Below are 18,930 nucleotides of genomic sequence, written 5' to 3'. Positions count from 1 at the left end.
ACAAAACTCTCCATATCCCACATTTCTCAACCGATTCGAACCATTCCAACATCCACATACTCCACTCACCTTGGAAAAAACTACCATTTTCCAAGTTCAAATTTTTTTTCTCGAGGAATTCAAAAAATTTCTGTTTTTCCAAAGCCCTATTTTCACCTCTTCCTGGAAAGTTTTCACAGTCCACATTTTTCAACCGTTTTTGGACCATTCCACCTTCAAAACATTCTTCTTAATTGGGACGACAAAACTATAATTTTTCCTTTCGTACAAATTCCCATTTTTTCCGAAATTCTGAAAAAAACATTTAAATTCAAACTGTCACTACGTCAACAATTTTAAACCGTTTTGAAAAATTCCAACAACAACCCATTCATAGTATCTAGAACATGTGTGCTAGTATCAATATTTTAAAAAATTCCCCGGTTTTCCAGAATTTCGCAAATTTCCAGGAAATTCCCATTAAAATGAATAGACGTATTCATAGTTATACGATGTCAAAATTGCGCCATTTTTTTTTTACCTGATTCCGACCTTTCAACCATCAACCCACACTGTTCTTACTGTATGTTGGCTAACCACATCCTTTCTCATGTTGTTCCGTTCACAAAATTCCCAGTTTTCCAGGAATTCAAAGAATTCCTGTTTTTCCAAAGCCCTATTTTCACCTCTTCCTGGAAAGTTTTCACAGTCCACATTTTTCAACCGTTTTTGGACCATTCCACCTTCAAAACATTCTTCTTAATTGGGACGACAAAACCATAATTTTTCCTTTCGTACAAATTCCTGTTTTTTCCGAAATTCCGAAATACCCATTGAAATTCAAACTGTCACTACGTCAACAATTGTTAACCGTTTTAAAAAATTCCAACACCAGCCCATTCATATTATTTAGAACATTTGTGCTAGTATCACAATTTTCACAAATTCCCGGTTTTCCAGAAATTCCCTAATGTCCAGGAAATTCACATTCAAATGAATGCACGTATTCATAGTTATACAATGCCCAACATTCTCAAAATTTTGCGCCATTTTTTTTACCTGATTCCGACCTTTCAACCATCAACCCACACTGTTCTTCCCATATATTGGCTAACCACATCATTTCCCATGTTGTCCCATTCCCAAAATTCCCAGTTTTCCAGTAATTTTCTTCCCATTGACAATGAATGGGAGATACACAATCTGCTGCATATTCCATATTTCTCATCCGATTTGAACCGTTCCAACTGGATATTCGAACCAGCATGTTTCCCGGTTCCAAAAATTCCCAGATTACCCGGAATTACCAGGAATTTCCCTCCATTGAAAATGAATGGGCAATATACAAAGCTCTCCATATTCCACATTTCTCAATCGATTCGAACCATTCCAACATTCCAACCATTCCATGTTCAATTTTTTTTTTCCAAAGCCCTATTTTCACCTCTTCCTGGAAAGTTTTCACAGTCCACATTTTTCAGCTGTTTTTGGACCATTCCACCTTCTAAACATTCTTCTCAATTAGGACGACAATTTTTCCTTTCATAGAAATTCCCGGTTTTTCCGAAATTCTGAAATACCCATTTAAATTCAAACTGTCACTACGTCAACAATTTTTAACCGTTTTGAAAAATTACAACAACAACCCATTCATATTATCTAGAACAATTGTGCTATTATCAATATTTTAAAAAATTCTCCGGTTTTATAGAATTTCCCAAATTTCTAGGAAATTCCCATTCAAATGAATAGACGTTTTCATAGTTATACAATGTCAAAATTGCGCCATTTTTTTTTACCCGATTACGACCTTTCAACCATCGACCCACACTGTTCTTCCCATATTTTGGCTAACCACATCATTTCCTCATGTTGTCCCGTTCCCAAAATTCCCAGTTTTCCAGTAATGTTCTTCCCATTGACAATGAATGTCAAATCTACTGCCGATTTGAACCGTTCCAACATCCACACACTTCACTCACCCTGGACATTCGAGCCAGCATGTTTCCCGGTTCCGAAAATTACCAGATTACCTTGAATTACCAGGAATTTCCCTCCATTGAAAATTAATGGACAATATACAAACCTCTCCATATCCCACATTTCTCAATCGATTCGAACCATACCAACATGCACATCCACTTACTACACTACATATATACACATACACATGCGTACATACAATTTTAATGGAGTTCTTTTGGATATTTTTAAAGCGCTTTATAGGCAGAATAGAGCGGTTCCAATGGATCCTTTGTTGGCTGACTTTTGCTAACAGTTATTTATGAGTTAGAATGCATAAAAAAAAGAGAAAACATGTGTCTCACATAAGGATTGTGAAAAAAAAGGACGGTTCCCCTTTAAGTTGAGGGTACTCTGTAAGCAAAACTATTTATAATTGATGTGCAAACGTTTTGTGTAAATCAAGCATCATTGCCAACAACACACAATAAATATTTATACCAAGTACACAATACACGTAGCCAACAGTTTGCAGGCAAGTGTTAAATTCCTGTGGCCTTTTCTTATACAATAATTTGGCCCCGGAGACCTGAGTCGCCCCGAGATAAATGGGGGTCCGAATCAGAATTTTATTTTGAGGCCCCTGCCCTCCTATTACTACATTTTTTTCACACTTTTTTTGTTCATGTCAAACTATTTCTATACTTTTTTAATCAAATTTGAATTTGATTTGATGCATGTTTTGTACTTAAACGAAATAATGGTAAGATATAGTTCTAGCCTGCAGAAACCTGAAGAACCAAATCAACCCGGGTAGCTTTTGGTGGGAACACAGGGGGAACTTTAATTATCAGGGTAAGTGGGAAAGTTCCTGAAATGGTTCCTGCTGTGGAAAAAGGTCTGTAGAGCACTGTGGTGCACATGGGTGTTGAAATGGTATTTTGTTGTTGTTGTCTTTGCATGATGCAATATCTTATCTGCACAATATTTAAAGTTAAAGTTAAAGTTAAAGTACCAATGATTGTCACACACACACTAGGTGTGGTGAAATTTGTCCTCTGCATTTGACCCATCCCCTTTGATCACCCCCTGGGAGGTGAGGGGAGCAGTGGGCAGCAGCGGTGCCGTGCCCGGGAATCATTTTTGGTGATTTAACCCCCAATTCCAACCCTTGTTGCTGAGTGCCAAGCAGGGAGGTAATGGGTCCCATTTTTATAGTCTTTTGTATGACTCGGCCGGGGTTTGAACTCACAACCTACCGATCTCAGTATTATGTATTGCCCTTTTTTTTGGTTTTTCGATGTCTTTTACTTTGTAGCTGTATGTCGTGACAGCCGGTTGCATGAGCTCTGTGTTGTTCTAACATCTTTTATGTCCTTTGATGTGTTTTTCAAGTGTTTTTTACCTTGTTTTTGTGGACTTTTTGTATCTGCACTGCAACCACATCACTTCCCCCAATGTGAGATCAATAAAGTCTATCCTATGTCGTATCGCACTGACACTGTATATGACTAAATGTGATTGCAGAGCAAAATTCACTCAAAATTAACACCAAAGTATGTCCAATACATATTGTCTAGTGCAGGGAATATCAAACGTTGGTGCCGCTGGTGGTACGCTGGCTCAATCTAGTGGTACGCCAAATAATCACTTGATTAAAGTACAGTGTTTTATTTTCCTATATTCAAACACAGTGTTACTGTTCAAACTGTGCAACGTCACAGTGGTCAAAATACTAAATATACCGCATTTTCTGGACCATAGGGCGCACCGTATTATAAGGTGCACTGCCGATGAGCGGTTTTAGTCAGGTCTGTTTTCATACAAAAGGCGCACCGGATTATAAGGCGCATTAAAAGGGGTCATTTTATGATTAAAAAAAAAAAGTAAAACATTTCCTTGTGGTCTACATAACATGTAATGGTGTTTTTTTGGTCAAAATGTTGCATAAATAACAAGAAGATAGTGAAACAGAAAAAGCTTATTGACTACGGACTACAATGGCGGACGTGCACAAATTTTCAGGATTCATACAGATCTCAAATACACATCAGCAGGTACCAGAAGGTAAGAAAAGTTGGTTTTGCATACCATTGTGAAACAAAACACCAGATAATATGTCTGCTAATGGGTGCCATTTTGCGGCCTTTATACACACACCATAATAAAACTTTCATCTCTGACAATCCATCAAGCGGTGCGGCTTCAAAGTCATACTAAAACATTTTGACAGATTTTTGAGTGCCGTGTGTAATGTTCTTTATTTTCAATGGAACATTTAAAGTTTTGGTGTTGTTTACTGGCGTCCTATTGCAGTCTACACGTATCTCTTATGTGTGACTGCCATCTACTGGTCACACTTATTGTGACACCATGTAGCAAATAAAATTGCATAGCCTTCCCTCAGCTTCAATGTTTTCTCTTAGCGGCACTCGCCTTATGTTTATTTTTGGTTTATGCGTTAGACACCTTTTTACCTGCATGCTGCCTCCCGCTGTCGTCTGCATATTGTGATCACGACAAACCATGTTCCCGACATCTACAAAGCAATTAGTTACCGGCTGCCACCTACTGATATGGAAGAGTATTACACAGTTACTCTGCCGAGCTCTAGACAGCACAGACACTCAACAACGGCACATTATTGGTGGATTATAATTACTGGTTTGCCCAAAAAGTTTTTAACCCAATTAGGTGAAATTACATAATCTCCCACGGCACACCAGACTATATCACGGCACAGTGGTTGAAAAAAACTGGTCTAGTATGTCCATCCATCCACCCATTTTCTTTCGCTTATCCCTCTCCCCAGCCACTTCGTCCAGCTCCTCCCGGGGGATCCCGAGGCGTTCCCAGGCCAGCCGGGAGACATAGTCTTCCCAACGTGTCCTGGGTCTTCCCCGTGGCCTTCTACCGGTCGGACGTGCCCTAAACACCTCCCGAGGGAGGCGTTCGGGTGGCATCCTGACCAGATGCCCGAACCACCTCATCTGGCTCCTCTCGATGTGGAGGAGCAGCGGTTTTACTCTGAGTTCCTCCTGGATGACAGAGCTTCTCACCCTATCTCTAAGGGAGAGACCCGCCACCCGGCGGAGGAAACTCATTTCGGCCGCTTGTACCCGTGATCTTGTCCTTTCCTTCATAACCCAAAGCTCATGACCATAGGTGAGGATGGGAACGTAGATCGACCGGTAAATTGAGAGCTTTGCCTTCCTGCTCAGCTCCTTCTTCACCACAACGGATTGATACAGCGTCCGCATTACTGAAGACGCTGCACCGATCCGCCTGTCGATCTCACGATCCACTCTTCCCTCACTCGTGAACAAGACTCCGAGGTACTTGAACTCACATGGGGCAAGATGTCCTCCCCAACCTGGAGATGGCACTCCACCCTTTCCCAGGCGAGAACCATGGACTCTGACTCGGAGGTGCTGATTCTCATCCCAGTCGCTTCACACTCAGCTGCGAACCGATCCAAGTATGTCTAGTATGTTGAACATCTTATTTAAAGACACAATTGTTCTTTGATTGCAATAAGCAACGTATGTTTAATGTATCATAAGATTTTCTGTTGAAATAAAGCCATTAATGACATTTTTTTGGTACCTTTTATTCTGAAAAGTATTGAAATAAGTTTTAAACGATTGGTAACCCGACTGCAAACCCAACAAATCGTGTTGACTCGACAAGGCTTCACAGTGTCTTGGTTGAATGAGCAGGTATCGGACACCTCAGTCTTCTTAGACGCATCCTCGCTCATCCATGTGGACTGGACACTGGCCGAGTTAGTGGGCGGCCGAGAGTGGAGTCGGCTCTATTGGTTGCTTTGTTGGGTCTGCTCCTGTGTCTAGCCATGCTTTCTCCACCCCAGCAGACGATGGCATGGAACACCGCAGAGGCCACCACAGTGTATATGTTTCTTTTACTTTTTATTCATAGCTGTGTGTAGAAGTGGCTGGTTGCATCAGCTCTGCTCTTTTAATGTCTTTAATGTGCTTTGTTTTCTTTGATGTTTGATGTGAGAGGGATGTGTGCTATGGCTATGAGTTGTTTTTTCCCCTGGCCTCAGTCTGGACCCCCTCTCCAGGGGCCCAGACATAGACCGATTTTTTTCTCACCCCCCCATTGTTTACCTGTATCTCACCTTTTTTGTAGCGCCGGAAGTTGGCAGACCCGTCAGCGATCCTGTTCTGTCTCCCTGTAATGTTTGTCTGATCTTGAATGGGATTGTGCTGAAAATTAAAATGTCCCCTCTGGGATTAATAAAGTATTTCTGATTCTGATTCTGACAATTCTGAAGAGTGACATGTTTTCACACAGCACCAAACGTCCTTTGCATCTTTGTGTTGTAACAACATTTTCCTTCGTGACGGACTATCTCAGCTACTCTGGAATGCGTTTTTACAAAATCCCTTTTGGAACAATTTCCACGGGTGAGAACACGTTCGCCGCTTCACTCCGCTTTCAATTGCTTTCTTGCTGAGAACACGCTGGTTAGACCCCCACACGCTCGAGTCCCAGGCTACACGTGCAACACCAGAACTCACTGAAAAAGATCAAAGGCTGAGTTACGTCTGTGCCTGACTGACTGTCAGTTGGCTGTGTCTCAGACTTTGTTTTAAGACGTGTAGCGAGTCTGGCCTTCTTTGTCTTATCTTGTGAAGTAGAGGGCGTCTTCGTAACGCGGGCTCGGGGAAGAGGAGGGGTATTGTCCCAGGGTTTTTCTTGGTGACGCCAGTCAACTGTCAATGGTGTCTCCGTCCTCGCACATCTGTTTCAGACCACAGACTTGGCAGACGGCGAACCTCGTCTCCAATTAGCCGCTGTATGTTTTCCACAACAGGCTGCAAACACCGCATCCCTCAAACTGACGTCTGGATGATTTGTGACACTTCAGTCGTGTGTGGACTTTGGCCAGATCCGATAGACGTCCATCTTGTTTCCATAAATGTACAGTAATGCGCTCTTGACATGCGTGATGAAGTGTCAGGGGAGAAGGCTTGCTTGTTTCTCACGAGGAATCCCCTTTGGGTCCAGCCCATACTTTTAAGACCCACAAAAATCCACTGCCAGACCTCTTGTGCTTGCAGCGTCCTTCTTCTTCACTCTTTCCTTCTATCCACCAAGAACATTTGTATTGGTCATTCGGGGCATTCTCACAATTTATATTCACTCTGCATCCAAATAAGTCCGTTATAGTCGTGCTAGTTCCGGCCAAAAGGCAAACTGTATGTGCTTAGTTAATGTTGTGGTGACACTTTGATACAATGTAGGTTTGTACAGTATACCGGTACAAATTAAATATTATTAATACTAATTATACTAATGTAGAGGTCGCTTCCTAGCGGTACCACTGACATACACTTCACATGAGCCAGGCGTGCAAAGTTGAACAAAGTTTTAAACGATTTTATCACCAGTTTTCTCTCCAGCAGGACGCGACTTTTCAGCCACGTCCGTATCCTCTCTCCCCTCCTGTCCCCGGCCGCTTACTGTTAAAGACAACAGATGATTAGATTAACACGTACGTCCTGTGAAATCTAATCACCTGCCAGCTGTGTCTCGCCGTTAGCCCATGCCCAGCCCCTATCCGATGTTGCTCGTCCTCAGCACCATAGACAGAGGCGGTGACCTTTGCTCCTGCTGGCGCGCTGGCCACACCTCCCTCCACAGCTAATTAATCATATTCGGTACTATACCACCTCTAAAAAGTACCAGTCCCCCCCCCCCCCCCCCCCCCCCGACCACCCTGTCCCCCTTTCTTTTTTAATGGGCATGTCGTCGTGACATTGCTGGTTCTACGAGCAGATGAGCATGTTCGGCAGTGCACACACACAGAGTACTTACAAGCAGACAGTGTGTAGACAGAAAAAGGAAAACGGACGCATTTTGGCTTAAAAACTGAAGATAAAGGTAAAGTTATAACACTGAAACACCCTCATGAAGAGGTGCTTAAAGATATGGCTAGCTAGCTAGCGGCTAACATCCATTCGCAGTCTGCAGTGTTTTAGCTACTTCTAAATCACTAATCATGGCCTCCATGGCGACAAATAAAGTATATTTCTTACAAGTGTCATTATCACTGCAGGACGATAAATAGCTAAACATGCTTCACTACACACTGTAGGAGGATACAATAGCTCACTGGCGTCACAATGTAAACAAATGCCATGGGTGGATCTACACCTGACATCCACTGTAGTGATACCAAGTACAAGAGCGTATCTAGTCGATACTACTATGATTACATCAATATTTTTTAGCATCCTAAAATCTTTTTTCCTTTTAAAACATTTTTATATTATGTTCATAAAGTCAGGAAATATGTTCCTGGACACATGAGGACTTTGAATATGACCAATGTACAATCCTGTAACTACTTGGTATCGGATCGATACCTAAATTTGTGGTATCATCCAAAATTAATGTAAAGTATCAAAGAACAGAAGAATAAGTGGTTATTACATTTTAACAGAAGTGTAGATAGAAACAGAAAATAATCAGATATTAACAGTAAATGAATAAGTAGATTAATAATCCATTTTCTACCACTTGTCCTTAATAATGTTGAGAAAATAATAGAATGGAAAATGACACAATATGTTACTGCATACGTCTGCAGACTAATTGGGAGTCTTTGTTTGTTTACTTACTACTAAAAGACAAGTTGTCTAGTATGTTCACTATTTTTATTTAAGGACTAAATTACAATAATAAACATATGTTTCATGTACCCTAAGATTTTTTGTCAAAATAAAGTCAAAAATGCAATTTTTTTGTATCGGAAAGTATCTAAATACATTGTGGTACTGGTACCAAAATATTGGTATCGGGACAAGTCTAATGCAATGTGCCACAATTTGTCTTTGTTTTCAAATTCAACATCATGTCAGTAATGAAATATGTTAAATATATCGATTTATATTCCTTAGATTCAACTACATCCATTTGTGCTTGGCAAGGTTGCCTTCTGGATGATAGGTATCGATCCAACGTCGACCATTTATCCTCTTCCACTTCTTCAAAGTTGGGTCGCGGGGGCAGCAGCCTAAGCAGAGAAACCCAGACTTGCCTCTCCCCATTTATTTTGTCCGGCTCTTCCCTGGGGATCCCGAGGTGCTCCTAGGCCAGCTGGGAGACATAGTGCCCCCGACGTGTCCTGGGTCCTCCCCGTGGTCTCCTACCGGTCGGGCGTGCCCTAATTAACTCCCTCGGAAAGGGTGCGGTGCGCATCCTTACCAGATTCTAAGGGAGAGCCCTGCCACCCTGGGGAGGAAGCTCATTTGGGCCGCTTGTACCCGTGATCTTGTCCTTTCAGCCATAACCCAAAGCTCATGACCATAGGTGAGGATAGGGATGTAGATAGACCCGTAAATTGAGAGCTTTGCCTCTTTGCCATCTCCTTCTTTACCAGACAGATCGATCCAGGGTCCGCATCTCAGGATCCACTCTTCCCTGACTCGTGAACAAAGAAGTACTTGAACTCCTCCACTTGGGGCCGGATCTCCTCTCCAACCCGGAGATGGCGCTCCAACGTCATTTTAAAAGGATAGCAATCGTTTGTATCGATACAAGAAAAGGAAAACTTTATATGAAGTTTAACACTTTTAATGATAGTCAAGTCATCGAAACAAGAATGGCGGATAGCTACGGTGGCTGAGAAAGGTCACAAACAAACGTGAGAAGACTATCATAAATGACAACACAACAACTTTCAGGTACAGCACGAGTGCAAAAGCCACAACAAATACAAACGCCACAACACAATAATATAAAGGCACAACACAACTTTAAGCCACAAAGGATGCGAGTTATGGTGACGGACCGATTTCCTGAACATAGATTATTGGTATTATTGAAAAGGTTAAAAAAAAAAAGTTATTTATGACAGAAAAAGTGGTCACACTTTACTTTTCCAACTTTGTTCACTAAACTGTTTTCAACTTTTTGGTTCAGGAAGTCGGGGAGTCTCCGAAACTTGTCCGATGTTATTTCTCTTACGTCTTTGTATTCTTGTGTTTTGCACTATAGTTGTTGTCATGTGCGTTTGCATTTGTTGTGATTTTTCTCTGCTACCGTCTGTGTTTATTAAAATGAGAGTAGCGGCAGGTCAAACCACTGCTCATTTATTTAACCTGAACAGATTTAGTTGCACAACAGATAATGTTGGTTGCACTATGTTTTTAATTCTAACGGTATAGCTCGGTTGGTAGAGCGGCCGTGCCAGCAACTTGAGGGTTGCAGGTTCGATCCCCACTTCCGCCATTCTAGTCACTGCTGTTGTGTCCTTGGGCAAGACACCTTACCCACTTGCTCCCAGTGCCACCCACACTGGTTTAAATGTAACTTAGATGTTGGGTTTCACAATGTAAAGCGCTTTGAGTCACTTGAGACAAAGCGCTATATAAATGTAATTCACTTCACTTCTAATATTTTATTATTTTATGCTGACTAACAAAAGCAAAAGTAGCAGGTAAATCTACTGTTAAAATGTTGCTTACTGTACTTTTATTGAACATTGCTTGAATGTTAAAAATGTGAGCAGAAAATGATTCTTCTTGTTAATTCAAACTAAAGTGTTTCTTGCACTTTATTCAAATAAGATGTGAATGTATTGTTTATTAATTGTTGTTTACTTGTTTGTTGGTATCCATCATTCATTTATGCATAATTCCCTGACAAGAAATAACAGCAATAAAGGAAACTTCAACTGCACACTAGTGAGATACAGTCGCGTAATACTCTTCCATATCAGTAGGTGGCAGCCTGTAGCTAATTGTTTTGTAGAAGTCGAAAACAGCGGGAGGCAGTGTGCAGGTAAAAAGGTGTCTAATGCTTAAACCAAAAATAAACAAAAGGTGAGTGCTCCTAAGAAAAGGCATTGAAGCTTAGGGAAGGCTATGCAGAGCGAAACTAAAACTGAACTGGCTACAAAGTAAACAAAAACAGAATTCTGGACGACAGCAAAGACTTACTGTGGAGCAAAGACGGCATCTACAATGTACATCCGTCCATGACATGACAATCAACAATGTCCCCACAAAGAAGGATAAAAACAACTGAAATATTCTTGATTGCTAAAACAAAGTAGATGCGGGAAATATCGCTGAAAGGAAGACATGAAACTTCTACGGGAAAATACCAAAAAAAGAGAAAAATCCACCAAAATAGGAGCGCAAGACAAGAACTAAAACACTACACACAGAAAAACAGCAAAAAACTCCAAATAAGTCAGGGTGTGATGTGACAGGTGGTGACAGTACACCTACTTTGAGACAAGAGCTATAGTTATGCATGTTTGGTTATGCTTTAAAGTCATATCCAACAATTGCGACAACGACTTTTTACTGTCAACTGAGTTTCGTTTTTTAATGATTTCTGCTGGTGGTGTGCCTCTGCATTTTTTATGCGCAAAAAATGTAACTTGGCTCAAAAAAGGTTGAAAAATATTGGTGTACAGTATCCAGTATTTATTTCACACTCACACTGATTGATTTTTTATTTTTTGCTAAAAAGCTACTGAATCTTTTTAAACTCACTGAATCGTTTTGTATCGTATCGCTCAAAAAAATAATAACATCGTCACCGAATCGTATCGGCAACCACAAATTCTGAATAGAATCTTTGTTATAATGAATCGTTACACCCCTATTAATGATAGAAGTTCACCTAATTAGAATGACTTGCTTAGGTTAACCAACATGTTATGGACAATGACACCCCATAACCCAGACCTGGGCAAAATACGGCGCGCGGGCCACATGCGGCCCATTAAGATTTTCAATCCGGCCCACCGGACGTTCTACATAGTTTTTTAAATCGTTTAACATCAAAACTGTAGCCGCCATTATGATGTGCAGTGCTGTTTTTAAATTACTGTAAGTCTCGAACTATAGAAATATTTTCAATGGTCGAAATCTGCGCTTTGGCGTGTTATAGGAGTTATTGAAGTAATCTGCGTCACAGCAGCTCAGACCAGGAACAAAGCAGAGTGGGCGGGGTTTGTTTTCAGAGCAGCCAGCCCTAAACGCATGTGTCAGGAACAGATACGGAAGAATTTGAAATGTCTGCATAAAAGTGATAATATATCATATTGTAGGCGTTTATTACAGTTTGCATTCAAATGTTGCTGTTTGTTACATTTTTGTTGAGTTTTGCTTGATCATAAAAGATTTATATCGAGGAGCTGGTCTGAGAAGTAAAAGATGTTCATACGTTGTTAATATTCAGTGTTTTATTGTTCATAGTTATTAATGTAAATCCCACTTTCTTTATTTTCATGTACATTTTGGGTGTCCCATTCTGTAAAAAACTGTAAAATTCCATTCCGTTTTTTTGAGGTGGTCTGTCATAACGTTTTTGTTATGGCTTGACTAAGGGAGATGACGGCAACAGACACCAGGTCGCAGTATGTAGCTCTGAGATTTATTATATATATAGACCATATATATATAATAATGAAACAATACTAAATATAATAACTAAGGAAATGGAGTGTGATAAAATCCAAGAGTGTGTATGGTGTAAGACTATGTGTAGTATTTAACTGGAGCGTTTTACCGTAAATGTTGGTGAGAGCGAAGGAACGAGGCAGTCCATGGGGCAGGCAGATGGTCCAGGGCGAGAGAGAGGCCTCAGAGTCCATGCGAGGGGTTGAGGATCGAGGGTGGCAATCAAAAGTCCAAAAGAGAAGTTGAGGCGCACAGCTCGATCACGCAGGGACAAAGGCAGATTGCTGGGGAGCACGACAAGGAAGAACAATGAAACACGGAGGGAGAAACGTAGAGAGAGAGCATAAAGCTGTGTATCGGCTTACAGTACAGAAGACTATATTCCGGCGCGGGATGGCAGGTTGAGCAGGCTTATGAAGGCAGCTCGTTCATCGCGGGCAGGTGCGCTGATTGCAGATTGCGAGGAGGCCCGCCCGCAGCGGAGAGAGAGCGCCTGTGGGCGTGGCCAGCGGTACGCTCGTCAGGACGCAAAGATGAGGGCGCATTCGAATGCGCCCTGGCCGTGACAGTTTTTAGAACTCTATCGGACATTGTGACTTTTGGTATTAGTGTTATATATATCATTTATACACACATACACATTGGCCCCCCAGACACCCTTTTCTCTCAATGTGGCCCCCCGAGTCAAAATATTTGCCCAGCTTTGCAATAAGCTAATGCTAAAAGTTAACATTCCAGTCTGTATGCAACATAACTGCTAATTTTGCTATGTATTTTGATTTCATGTGAACATTGAGCACACATTTTATGCGTATATATAATTTACACACACATACACTTTGCCCCCCCCGCCCCCAGACACCTTTTTCTCTCAATGTGGCCCCCGAGTCAAAATATTTGCCCAGCTTTGCAATAAGCTAATGCTAAAAGTTAACATTCTAGTCTGTATGCAACATAACTGCTAATTTTGCAATGTATTTTGATTTAATGTAAACATTGAGTACACATCTTATGCGTATATATAATTTATATACACACATACACCATTTTCTTCTCTCAATGGGGCCCCCCGGTTCAAAATATTTGACCGACTCTGCTATAGACCCTCAGAAACTCAGAGTTTGAACCACCTCTGTGGATCTCATGCAATGTCAACAAAGACTACAGATCAGTGTTGCTTTTTCTCAAAAAAATGTTCAAATGTTGCGTAAACCTTGAATGGACGGTGAATAAATGCTTCCTGATGGTGATATTTTGACCCTGGAACAGACTATTTACATTATCATTATTTCTAATGAGAGACATTGATTTTAAATGTCAACAAATCCGTGATTGTCGTTGTTTGACCTTACAATTACCATTGTGCGGTCTTTAACAAAGTGGATTTGTTTATGTAATGATTATTAAACATGTGTGGCCAGTAGTTGTAAATGATATATTGTGACTCATCTCACTCACCAACACACACATCTGTTATGTTCTTTCACTTCGTCGTGCTTTTACGGCTTAGTTACTTTTACGGTTTGCTGTTATGCAATTGGAATTGCGTTGCAAGTTCAAGTTGATCTTTCTCAAGAGGCCGCGAACTGACCGGGTCAGTGCCTCTCCGAGTTTTGTTGGGCCGGCTAGCAGCTAAAAATGCTGCAAGGAATGCCAACCAGTGAACCATCACCGGGGTCACAGGGAGTGAGGCTTTGGCCGAGTGGTCCCGATCCCACAGAAGTGATCCCAAAAAACACTGATTGGGAGGGAAAACACAGACCAACACCCAAGATTTTAATTATGATTTCCCTAGAAAAGTACTATTGATAAAATAACTAAAGGTTAGCATTTCACATACCATTTACAGTCCCTCACAATAGTGAGTACAGCCCTCATATTTCTGCAACTATTTCATCACGTTTTATTCTAAGCTTTGTTTCTTCCTACTCCTTTTCAGACATGTTGTTAGGAGAGAAAAAAAATAGAAATCTGGATACTTAACTTTGACTATCTGACAGTATAACTGTGGCAAGTTTACCACCAACTTGTGGAAAAAGTGAGTAATCGAGGTTAATGACCATAAATTGCACTTGGAAGTATACATAGCACAGCATTTTTATATATAACCCAATCCAAACAACATTTTCCACTCATGGCGCCAATGAACTAACACAAAAAGTTGACAAATATGTTCACACATAACACAACCTGCTCACTGAACTTTGAGGGTATTATAAAAAAATGTCCAAGCACAACACATAAACTTACAAACATCTACAATACATGAGGAATTCAGTGGACGCCTTTCTCCCACTTAGAGGATCTCGACTTTGCTGACGACCTGGCGGTCTTGTCCTCAAAGAGAGACTAACAGCAAGAGAAAACAGATAGGCTTAGTAAATATGCAAAACAGACAGGTCTGAATATCAACACCGCAAAGACACAAGTCATGTGCATAAACACCACCAAACCTACACCTATCACCATCAATGGCGTGACACTTGATTTTGCAGAGGACTTCACATACCTGGGGAGCCTCATCAGCAAGGACAATGGAGCGAAAAAAGACATCCAAGCAAGGCTCTCCAAAGCTCGTGGGGCTTTCGCAAGACTGCAGCCAGTCTGGAAGTCCCGACAGTACCATCTTAGGACAAAGATTCAACTCTACAACAGCTGTGTGAAATCAGTCCTCATGTACGGCTCAGAATGCTGGCGAGTGGTTAAAGGAGACATGAATAAAATCAGTGCCTTCCACAATGGGAGCCTTGGAAAAATCTGCCGAATCTTCTGGCCCAACAAAATAACAAACAAGGAGCTGTACACCAAAACAGGATGCAGAGATGTGGTCCGTGAAATAAAACTTAGGCGACTCAGATGGCTAGGCCATGTTCTAAGAATGGATAACGAGAGGATACCAAAGGCAGCGTTAAGATGGACACCACCGGGAAAACGTAAGCCAGGGCGGCCAAAGAACACCTGGCGAAGAACAGTTGAAGGGGAGCTGAAAGAGATGAAGCTTACATGGGGCGAGGCACAGAGACTGGCACAGCAGCGAGATGAATGGCGTCGAGTCGTCGAAGCCTTATTTCCCATCCGGGAAGAAGAGGATTAAGTAAGTAAGTAAGTAACAATACATGATGGGAAAAATGCAAAACACTGTCCACACTTATCCATGTTTGGTGCATTTTAGCTGTTTGATAATACATTATATATATATATATATATATATATATATATATATATATATATATATATATATATATATATATATATATATATATATATATATATATATATATATATATATATATATATATATATATATATATATATATATATATATATATATATATATATATATATATATATATATTAAGATTAAAGATTAAAGTACCAATGATTGTCACACACACACTACATGTGGTGAAATTTGTCCTCTGCATTTGACCCATCCCCTTGGGGAGCAGTGGGCAGCAGCGGCGCCGCGCCCGGGAATCATTTTGGTGATTTAACCCCCAACTCCAACCCTTGTTGCTGAGTGCCAAGCAGGGAGGTTATGGGTCCCATTTTTATAGTCTTTGGTATGACTCGGCTGGGATTTGAACTCCAACCTACCGATCTCAGGGCGGACACTCTAACCACTAAATATATATATATATATATATATATATATATATATATATATATATATATATATATATATATATATATATATATATATATATATATATATGTATATATATATATATATATATATATATATATATATATATATATATATATATATATATATCGGTGGCGTGCCGTCACTAGAGGCAGGGGAGGCGGGGCCTCACCTGCCATCATGGAAAGTAAAAAAAAAGTAAAAAGAAAAAAATAATAATTAAATTGTTATGTGTATCCAGTGATTATACTAAAGTTATTTTCCATTTAACTTCACCAGTTTTAGATTATTTTTATTTTTATTTTCACATTTGCCGTTCAAATACTGAGAAGAGACGGTGCGGTGATCAGCAGCCAGTTGAGGCACGTCACTGCGTTGTGCCTCAACATGGATTGCGCAATGACTCGGCTAACTGCTGGCCTGCTGTGCAGTGAGACTGTATTGCTAAATGAATTATATTATACATTTCCATAGTTTAGTTAGCTGAGGTATATAATGTACAGTGTATTTTGTCAACAACTGTATGTGTGTAACGTATTTTTAGTGCTGAGCGATCATAAAACTCTGCTGCGAAGACACACTGTGTGAGGCTCGTCTCATAACCCCGCCTCCTGGTGCCAAGCACTTCCGCCGCAGAATGCACCCCCAACGGGAGCGCCGCGGCCACCCAAACCCTACACGTGCAAGACCGAATCCACCCAAAAAAAGTCACTTAACAAGAAGCCAAAAAGTGCAAAAACAACAATGCTCGCGCTGCAGGAGCCGCGAACGACCGCAGGGACACAACATTAGGTACACCTGCACTGCAGGTTCATATGTTTGTAAATCTGACTGTGATGATGCAGTCGTGCCTCACCAGACATTAACCTCACCGCACGTCACTGGTGTATATATATATATATATATATATACCAGTGACGTGCAGTCACTGGAGGCAGGTGAGGCGGGGCCTCACGTGCCATATTATTTTTATCCAAAATCGCTGAATTTTCACATTTGCCTTTCAAATACTGAGAAGAGACGGTGCGGTGATCAGCAGCCAGTTGAGGCTCGTCACTGCGTTGTGCCTCAACATGGATTGCGGACTCGGCTAACTGCTGGCCTGCTGTGCAGTGAGACCGTATTGCTATATGAATTATATTATACATTTACATAGTTTAGTTAGCTGAGGTATATAATGTACAGTGTATTTTGTCAACAACTGTATGTGTGTAAGCATTTCTTGTGCTGACTGATCATAAAACGGCTGCAAAAGACGCACTGGCTGAGGCTCGCAGTAATACCGCCTCCTGGTGGTAGAGAATGCACCCCAGCCGTAGAATGCACCCCCTGACGGGAGTGTTATATCAACTAAAGCCCACACTTGAACTTTCCACGTGCAAGATTGAATCTATTTAAAAAAAAGTTATTTCATAAGAAGCCAAAAAGTGCAAAAACAATAATGTTCGTGTTGGAGGAGTTGTGAATGACTGCAGGGCCACAACATTAGGTACACCTGCAGACAGCAGCACAGATTTCATATTTCATTCATTCACAACAATCAATGGGTGGCTGACTAAATACTTTTTTGCCCCACTGTATGTATATATATATATATATATATATATATATATATATATATATATATATATATATATATATATATATATATATATATATATATATATATATATATATATATATATATATATATATATATGCACACACACACACACACACACACAATGTTATGAATTAATTTATTTATGTATGTGTGCATGTGTATTATTTTAATTTGTTTTCACGTAACAAACGTGTTGGCCCTACGATGAGGTGGCGACTTGTCCAGGGTGTACCCCGCCTACTGCCCGAATGCAGTTGAGATAGCCTCCAGCACCCCCTGCGACCCCGAAAGAGACAAGCGATAGAAAATTGATGAATGAAACGCTAAATTTTAAGGTGTGCCAATTTTTAATTTTATTTTGTAGTAGTAGTAGCGACTTCTTTGTCCATTTACGGAATTAAGTTAGGGATTTGTTTTAACTTGAACAAACTGCGCATGCAAGTGACGTCGAGGCCACATTGGGGCCACATTAGGGCCACATTGGGGCCTGTGTGCGATTACATTGGAGTCTGATATCGATCACATTTTACTTGCAGTGTAAACAGTCTGCTGAAAAAATCAGATTCCGAAAAAATCTGATTTAGTCCACCTAGTCGTGCAGTGTAAACGTAGTCTTTGAGTGTCAGATCTGAGGTCAGAGTAGACAGCAACAATATGTCTGTGCTTGAGACCCAGTGAGCAATAGGAATGCTCGGTCGTCCAGTTTGTAGAGTCAGGGCACGGAACGAACCGTTTATCTAGGGTTGTGTTCTCTGGTTGTGGGCTGTTGCCGGTGAGTGGGACCAGATCTTATGGGGTTAATTCTGACAAAAAGTACGCCAACATGCACTGGTGGGTGGAGCACAGACTGAAAACTCTTATCTCAAAATACTCCTAAGTTGGGGTAACTCTGTCGGGTCAGAAACAGAAAATGTTCTCAAGCTAAGGTCCAGACTATATAATTCTTCCTGTCAGGTTGCGCATGGTAACGGTCGGTGTGACCCCGGGATGCAGAGAAAGGAGGCGGAGAGCAGATCAGAAGGTCATTTGATTAAGTACCAGGCAGAAGAAAGTGATACAGATCGTGCAAATGGCAACGGGAGACATTAACATAAGACAATGAACCAACATCGAGAGGTAAAGAACAGGGGTAGAGTCATTGGGGAAGAAACCAAAATAGGAAGTGGAACAAAAATAAGAGCGCTAGACAGGAAGCACCACTATACGGAGAAAAAAACAGCAGTAAACCCAAAAAACCTGTCACATAGATGTTGACATTTCCCTCTGAAAGCAGTAAACTTGTGTAACCG

The sequence above is a fragment of the Entelurus aequoreus genome, linkage group LG26 (genome assembly GCF_033978785.1).
Source record: "Entelurus aequoreus isolate RoL-2023_Sb linkage group LG26, RoL_Eaeq_v1.1, whole genome shotgun sequence".
Classification (NCBI taxonomy): Eukaryota; Metazoa; Chordata; class Actinopteri; order Syngnathiformes; family Syngnathidae; genus Entelurus; species Entelurus aequoreus.
The sequence above is the reverse complement of the archived record's forward strand: the minus strand, read 5'-3'. Positions refer to the sequence as shown.